This window comes from Sminthopsis crassicaudata, chromosome 3 (assembly GCF_048593235.1).
Source record: "Sminthopsis crassicaudata isolate SCR6 chromosome 3, ASM4859323v1, whole genome shotgun sequence".
NCBI lineage: Eukaryota > Metazoa > Chordata > Mammalia > Dasyuromorphia > Dasyuridae > Sminthopsis > Sminthopsis crassicaudata.
Genome location: NC_133619.1, coordinates 171,684,013 through 171,692,799, shown reverse-complemented (window position 1 = coordinate 171,692,799; position 8,787 = coordinate 171,684,013). Strand labels below are relative to the sequence as shown.

The window sequence follows — 8,787 nt, the reverse complement described above, 5'->3', positions numbered from 1 at the left end:
CTTTTTTGTTCTGATTTTTCTTGCACAGCATGGTGAATATGGAAATATATCTAGAAGAAGGGGAAGGAAGGAGAGAAGAAGAAACAATTTGAAGCACAAGGTTTTGCAAAGGTAAATGCTGCATGTATTTGGAAAAATAAAATATTATTAATTTTTTAAAAATCTAATAAAAGAGAGTTCATTTCTTCTTCTTTCCTCCCCAGCTCCCAGAATGGCACATCAGTAAAAGAAGTATTTTTGAACAGGTAGGCCATCCCTTCTCAAATCATCTCAGGGACATGAGGTTTATGCAAACTTGGCTTTGTTCCCATTAATCATCTCTTGCTTGCTTTTGCTTTGTTCCAGCACCCATTTCTGAAGCAGGGACCTTTACATTCCCAAGTCTTCATTATATGGTTTCATAGATTTTAACCTGGAATAGGTCCCAGATTTTTCTAGTAGGGTTTGGAGTTGTCTGTGGAGGTTATGTTTTTATGAGGGTTTTCTTTATAGAGAGGAAAGTGAGGTCTCAGAGGTTAAATTGTTTGCCCAAAGTCATACAGACAGTGTCAGAGCCAGGCTAGAGCTCATAACCCAGCTCTCTTTCCAGTGTACCTGGCTACTTTTTAAAGTATATGGAAAACAGAGTTTCTGGATAGCTTTGGACAGGGTAAAGCAGATCCAATTTCTTTGACGTTTAAAAAAATATACTAATTATTCCACTCATGGTTGCATTTTAACCTGCCTCCTGATGGTGAGGACTCTCTTTTTTGGAGGTTATTAAAGCTCCATGAATGTTTGACTTTTAAATTTTCTTTTGTTGCTCCAACTGGTGCCTTGGATATTCCCGAGTTAAATATGAGCGGAAATGTTTTGAAGTGCTAAGAACAGGGGAGTGAAGATGTGAATGGAGCAAATAGAGTGTGAATGGCTAAAAGAGAGGAAAGACAGCTGTGGACTTGCTTTTCACAGCTCTGGTAAACATGGTTGTTATTGTTTGGTATTTATTGAGTACCCTCAATGTGCTGGGTCTGACACAGAATACAGAGATCAAGGGAGAGAGAAGGAGAGGAGAGAGAAACGGAGAGAGAGAGAGAAACGGAGAGAGAGAGAGAGAAACGGAGAGAGAGAGAGAGAGAGAGAGAGAGAGAGAGAGAGAGAGAGAGAGAGAGAGAGAGAGAGAGAGAGAAACGGAGAGAGAGAGAGAGAAACGGAGAGAGAGAGAGAGAAACGGAGAGAGAGAGAGAGAGAGAGAGAGAGAGAGAGAGAGAGAGAGAGAGAGAGAGAGAGAGAGAGAGGAAGGAGAGAGGCAGAAACAGAGAAGAGAAGTCTGAGACAAAGAAACAGATAAAGAGTTGGAGATAGTCAGACAGAAAAAAAGAGATAGAGAAATAAAAGATAGAGAGATAGAGATAAAAGCAGAGACAGAGATAGAAAGAAGCAAGGAGAAGGACGGAGACACACAGAGATAGAAAGATAGACAAAAAGAGAAATTCCACAAATAATAATCCTTTCAAAGATTCTATCTCTCTGATTATATCTGCCTTTTTATTGTTGTTGAGTAGATCCAGTCACCTTTGATAAGGGTAAGGTGCCTTGCCCAGGATCACACTGCTAATGCCAAATTTGAACTCAGGAAGACGAGTCTTTCTGACTCTTAGAGTTAGCTCTGTCCACTATTCCCCCTAGCTGACTCCTGTCTGGTTTTTAGGTGTAGTGTCATCCCAATGTAGAATTTTCAGCAAAAGGGAAGAAGAGAGTTTTTAGATCCTTTCTTCCTAGAGTCCTCATTGTGAATTCTGCAGTATTAGTGAGGAAGAGACAATAGTCAAGGGTCATGAGATTTTGGGGATTAGAAAGTAACTTAGTGATTATTTGTTCTTAGCCCTCTTATTTTACAGATGAAGAAATTAAGGCCCAAACAAATTTAATAGGGAACTTACCTAAGTAAGTGACAAAACTAAATTTCTACCCAAGGTCCTCTGGATTCTAAATTCAGGTTTCATTCTACGATGCCATATTGGTCCTTGGAGAATGTCATGGCCCATGGGATTTTCTTAACTTTCCATTTGCCAGGAGGTTGCATTGAGGTCTCCCTTTCCACTGGCTTGGGATTTCTTGAAATTGAAATTAGGACCCAACAAAGTGAGTCAGTCAATTAGGCATTTACTATAGTATGCCAGGAACTGTACTGACTGCTGGGGATACAAAGGAAGGTAAAAGGCATGCTTTCAAGAGGCTTACAGTCTGAGGAAGACAACATGCAAACAACTAGACACAAACATGTTATATATAAAATAAATTTGAAATAATCAGCAGAGGGAAGAATTAAGAGGGATTTTCAGAATTGCATACTATGTTCAGAGGTGATCATTCACAAAGCAAATGATAAGGCTTCACAGGTTGCAGCCTGGAATAGGCTGTCCACAACTAAGCTTCCTGATCTTCTTAGGTCAGGTAGCATGAAGAGATTATCTACTATAGAAGCATTAGGGCAGGACAGGCATAGTTACTCTTGGGAAACTAAGGACAAAAATTCTCATCAGCCTTTGCCCTTATTTAGCAAGAATGTTTGATATTCCTTGCTTTATACCATGGCTTTCATACAATATTAGAGCCAGATGGGAATTTAACAAATTAATCTATTTACACCAGCTTTTTCTGAATGCAGACTTTAATTCATTTGAGCAACTGTCATAGCAATAGAAAATGAGCTGTAGGGGTTTTTTCAACAGTTACATATACAGTGGGGAATGTGTCTCTATCAGACCCAGGGAGCTCATCAAACAGTCCATGCATGTCTGGTCACAGAATTTCTATGGGGAAAAAAATCCTGTACCTTCGAATTTTTTTTTTTCATGTCTTTTTGGTATAGTATTTGGAAGGAATATGATTACTTTGTGACCAGCCTTTCAGGTGTCGGGTTAAGCTCATGAATTTTGACTTTTGGGTTTTCAGAAAGGAATAATCAAAATATTCCCACTTATGGGAACTGGCTCCATTCATAATCCCTTTTTAAAATTTAATTTAAAAATTTTTGGTTACATTTTAAGTTCCAGTCTGTCTTCTTCCCTCCCTACCCAACCCCACACTAAAGAAGGCTATCATTTAACACAGATTTTATATATATGCATATACATACACACATATATCTGTGTGAATGCATGTATGTATACATGTGTGTACTTATATATTATATATTTATACATAATTTAGCAATATATGTGCATATATAAAACATATAATCGTGTGTGTATTATATACAAATATATATGCACATATACACATTTGTATATTTGTATATGTATATATAAAACCTACATATATACGTATGTATATATAAAAACTACATATGCTCTTATTTATCAGTTCTTTCTCTGGAGTTGGATAGCACCTTCTTTCATAGGTCTTTTGATTGAGCTTTTATAATATTCAGAAGAACTTAGTTGTTCACAGTTATTTTTCAAACAATATTGCTGTTGCTATACGTAACATTCTCTTGGTTCTACTCATTTTACTCTTCATTATTTCATTCAAATCTTTCCATGTGTTTCTAAGATCACTGAGCTCATAATTTCTTATAGCACCCCAGTATTCTATCATAATCATATACCACAACTTATTTAGCCATTCCTCAATTGATGGCCATCCCCTCATTTTCCAGGTCTTTGCCACCACAAAGACATATGTTTAGAACATATAGGTTCCTTTCCTTTTTCTATTCACTTTGAGAAGTAGACCTAATAGTTGTATTGGGTATACATAGTTTATAACTCTTTGGTTTGCTTTGCAAAATAATTAGATAAATTCATAGTTCTAACTACAATATTAATGTCCCAGTTTTTTCAAATCCCTTCCAACATTTGTCATTTTCTTTTTCAATCATTTTAACCAATCTGATAGATGTGAAATATTTCAAAGTTGTTTTCATTTTCATTAATCAATAATGATTTAGATTTCATATGATTACCTAGACCTTTGATTTGTTCTTTGAAAAACTACCTATTCATATCCTTTGGCCATTTATCAATTGGAGAATGACTTATATTCTTATAAATTTGACAAAATTCTCTCTATATATGATATTAGACCTTTATCTGAGAGACTATCTATGAATCCCCTTCTCCAATTTTCTTTTTTCCATCTAATCTTAGTTACATAAATTTTATTTGTACAACCTTTTCTTGATGTATTGCAATCAAAATTATAAAATTGCATTTTTTTCACATTTTTTGCATTTCACAGTATTCTCTTTTTAAGAACTTTTGTGGAGATAGGGTTTAAAGCAGTTCCAAATCCATTGTGAAAAATGCTGGGCTTAGAGTCAGAGATTGAATTCCTAGGTTCAGCTGAAATCCCAGCCCTGCTACTTGATCCATTTGTAACCTGAGGTTATTCCCATAACCTCTTTAGGCCTCAGTTTCCTCAGTTTTAAAATAAAAATGTGGGACTAGATGGTCTTTAAGATCTTTTCCAACTCTAAATATATGTCTATTGTTAACCTCCTTGGGCCTCAATTTCTTTTTCTGTGAAATAAAGGCCTAGATGACTTTTGACATCTCTTTTTGGTCCTATATTCAGGGTTCTCTGTTATTGGAGATACAGAGACAAAAGCAAAATTGTTTCCACTCTTATTATAATATACTTAATAGTATATTATACTGCAGGAAAACAAATATTCGGATGACTCTATGAATTCATTGATATAGCTATTACTTCAAAACATATAGATTGTACCTCATCCAAGCATGTCCAAACTGTGCAGTGTTTAGCTGATATACCATAAGATCTACTAAATATGTTGGGGGGTGGTACTTAGCTTTCCCCTGATGTTATAAAAATAGTGGAACCCATAGATCTTTGACCACTTATTCTTCACAAACTATGTAAATAGCCCTTCTTTGTTTATTGTACATTTCCCTGATGATATCTTTTATTTACTTTGACAGAAGTTCCCAAAGTCTTCCTCTGATGCTTCATCATTGCACAGTGATAATTCTGAGCTCTTAAAAAATAAGATGGTGAAGAATAAATTTCATCAGATTTTGTCAGCTGGGAGGTTATGGTAGGGACCCAGAAAGAGTTAGGGTACTCTTTCTTCAAGGACCAACCTAATTAAGTACAGAAAAGCTCATCACTAGTAGCTGATGAACTGCTTTGCCATGGCAACCCATAAAGCAAAGTATGAAAATTAACTGGATTTTCTCTTTCTCTCTGTCTCTCTCTCTCTCTCTCTTTATCTCTCTTTGCCTCTCTCTGTCTCTCTCTGTCTTTCTGTGTCTGTGTCTGTCTGTCTCCTTCTCTGTGTCTATCTCTCTCTCTGTTTTTCTGTTTCTCCCTTTTGCCCTTCCCCCTCTGTATTTTCTTTCTCTGTCTCTGTCACTGTCTCTATCTCTGTCTATCTTGGTCTCTTTCTTTTGTTTTTTATCTACATAGTTTTCTTCCTATCGCTATCATTTTTTCCATTATTTATCTATCATCTATCTCTTTCAATCTAGTTTTTTTTCTTTCTATCTAGTTTTCTATGTAAGTGTGTGTGTGTGTGTGTGTGTGTGTATATTTATCTATCTATTTCTGTTTACTAATTCAGGGCAATAGTGAGAGCACATCTGCCTGGCAGAGGAGGAAGGAAGAATACAACATGTTTTTCGATAGCTGATAGCTCTTGAATATCATTAGATATTCTGAGAGTCAGAGGTGAAGAGGAAGAAGAAGAGGATTGACAGCTTGTTCAAAGACAACAGAAGTATAAAGGTGATTTACCCTTAACTTCTCTGGGCCTCAGTTTCCTCATATGTAAAGTGATGTATTTTATTAGCTGACCTCTAAAATGCCTTCCATTACTTAATCCTAAGGTCTTATGACTCAAAATTTTATGAATCAAAAGAGTGCACAGAATCTATCTTTCTGGCCTCAGTTTCCAGAAGTTAAATAAGTGAACTTAGGGAGAAACTTAAAATTTTATGATCCGACTCCCACAGAACTAAGCCTAAAATAATCTAGCTTGCTTCTACAGAACTTGAGAATGAAAATGGGGAAGTTTCCTAAAGCTAGGAAGCCTTGGAAGGGTAAGAAGGGATGACCAGAAGAGCACATATTTTCTCTTCTCACAGAAACCCTAGTTAAAAATCATTTCCGCTGCACATTTTCAATTGTACTCACTTATGAAAATATCCTTGTAGACCCATAATTTGGCAATATGCATGTAATCAATTGTTTTAAAACAGAAGTGATGTTGGCTATTATAATGTAAACTGTTTTCTAAATGAAAAGAATTAAAGGAATGTAATTGGAGAAGCATACAAACAGTGGTTAATATGCTGTTTCTTGCAAAGACATATTACAACTTATAATCTTCTTTTATGGGTTTATGTTGTTAGTGTTTAATCAGGCATGTGAATGTATTCAGGTGTTAAACCATTCTATTAGCTGGGAAACTGCACTATTATTTGCTGAGCTGTTTGTGATATATTGTTGTTGGCTCTTTGCATTTCTTTCTCTCTTGCTCCTCTTTCTCTGGTCTCTGCAATCTGTTTAATTGTCTTCTTTACTTTTGTCTTTATAAAGCTTTAAATAGAGTAACTGGGAACGATTAGCTGTGTCAAAATCACAAAGTTCTCATGCGTTTTACAGACTAATTGTAGAGAGATATTTTGCTGATGCATTAAAGGACACATTGGGTTGAAAAGATGGTCCCCACAGCCACCATGGAGGTCAATGAGGGTGGTGAAGCCTGAGAGAGGGCAAGTTTCAGTCAATCTCCCTATTGCTCAGGGCTTAGATTTACACAGGAACACCAGGGAAGTGAGTTGGAAGAAAGGCCCCATTTAAAAATTTTCAATGTGAGCATTCGTACCTCAGAAATAAGCAAATTACACATCAGGGCTTGATTTACTGTTCTATTAATTGTGCGGACTTAAGAAAATGATTTAGAAAATGTTAATAATGTAAATTAAATCTTAAAATGTATGCTTTCCCAAGAGCCAGTTGTTAAACATTTACCAACATGTCCTTTCTTAAGGTTAGCTGGAGGTACTCTCTCTATTCTCTCCAACCTTTTCCATCAGCTCATAACATCTCTTCTTTCCTTTTCTCTCCACTGGGAAATTTTGCTCGAGATTGATTGTGAGAGTGGTTTGAGAGAGCCCAAATTGCTTATGTGAAGTGTCATCTCTTTTGGAGAAACATGAAGGAAAGCTTCTATGAGCATGAAGATGCTCATAGAATTTGTAGGTTTTGTTCAATGATTTCATGGAGGAAATATCCTGTGAGAACTACTTTTCTTTTTCTTTGAATCTTGCTATCTTTTAAATCACCTTCATTTCTGAATATACTTTTCCTTGTCTCCTGCATAGCAAGCCATCTTTTGCAACAGGATTGCTAAATACATTACATATTCAATTATAAATATATGTATAATATACAAATAATATAAAATAAAAATATAGAAATATTATATATATATATATACATATATGTTAAAAAAGAAAAGAAAAAGAGAGGAAAAATTAGAAAAACCAACCAACACATCATTTGATTTTTAAGATTGTAGGCATATTGCATCCATAGTCCTTCAACTCTGCAACTGAGAATAACTTTTCAATGCTTTTGTGCTTAAGAAAAAACATTAAAAAACAAAATCATTTTCCTTTTTAAATCATTTCTTCCTTATTGGTTAATAGGAATAATTAGTATTTTTATAGCATTAATATGTGTCATGGCTGAAGTCAGGAAGACATGTTCCTGAGTTCAAATCAGGCATCAGACATTTACTAGCTGTCACCCTGGGAAAATCATTCAACTGTGTTTGTCTCAGTTTCCTTGTCTGTAAAATGATCTGAAGAAGGAAATGGCAAAGATCCCTTTTAGGATCTTTGCCAAGAAAACTCCAAATGAGATCATAAAGAGTGAGTCTGACTAAACAATAACAAAAATATATATCCAACACTATGCTAAATTGGAGATAGGTGCTTTTATTATGCCTATTTTTAAACAAGAAAACAGAGGCAAATAGGAGTTAAGGGATTTGTTCAGAGTCCCACAGCTATTTTTGTTGTCATATTTCAGTCATATTCAACTGTCCATGTTCTTACTCGGAGTTTTCTTGGCAAAGATACTGTAGTAGTTTGCCACTAGTACGTGTCTAAGTATGCAATTTAACTGGTCTTCCAGTCTGGTGCACTATCCATGGTGCTGCCTAAAAATTCTATCTATATAATTCATTGATTTAAAGTACTTCTCTTGAATGCATATGTCTCATATTCCTGTTTTAGTTGTGTGACTTCAAAAAAAATTTATAATGTTGGAAAAATGTATTCTGGCACAGATTGAAGAATAACAATTACAGCTGTTGTTAATATAACAAAATATTATTTTGTATTTTAAAGTTTACAAAATACCTTTCTCACAACAAGTGTTTTTAAGACATAAAAACTCATTAAAAAAAGTATTCTTAGGCACATTTTATTGATGAGAAAACTGAGGTTAAGAGATGGAAAGTGATTTGCCAAAAAGCACAGTCTTTCCACTAAATAGAAAAGTTGCATTATTGAATAAAAGTTGCCTTGAAATTTAAAGGGAAAACCACCAAGTCATTTTAGTAAGCATCATTTGGAAGACAGATTAGGGAGGATAAAAGAAAGGGAGCAGACCCTGGAATTATCAGGAAGGGAATAAACAATTTATAATATCTACTATGTACCAGGCATTATACTAAACCCTTTGCAAATATTATCTCATTTGAGTCTTAGAACAACCCTTGGAGGTAGTGCTATTAGTACCCACATTTATAGGTGAGAAAACTGAGGG

General features: G+C 35.2%; 1 long non-coding RNA gene across 1 annotated transcript; it reads left to right on the top strand.

Annotated features, from left to right (window-relative positions):
- LOC141559407 (uncharacterized) lies at positions 1 to 6,157 on the top strand. The gene is made up of 3 exons (XR_012487389.1): positions 1 to 111; positions 204 to 245; positions 5,570 to 6,157. It is a non-coding gene; the product is annotated as an uncharacterized LOC141559407 (long non-coding RNA).
- The last annotated feature ends 2,630 nt before the right edge of the window (positions 6,158 to 8,787 follow it).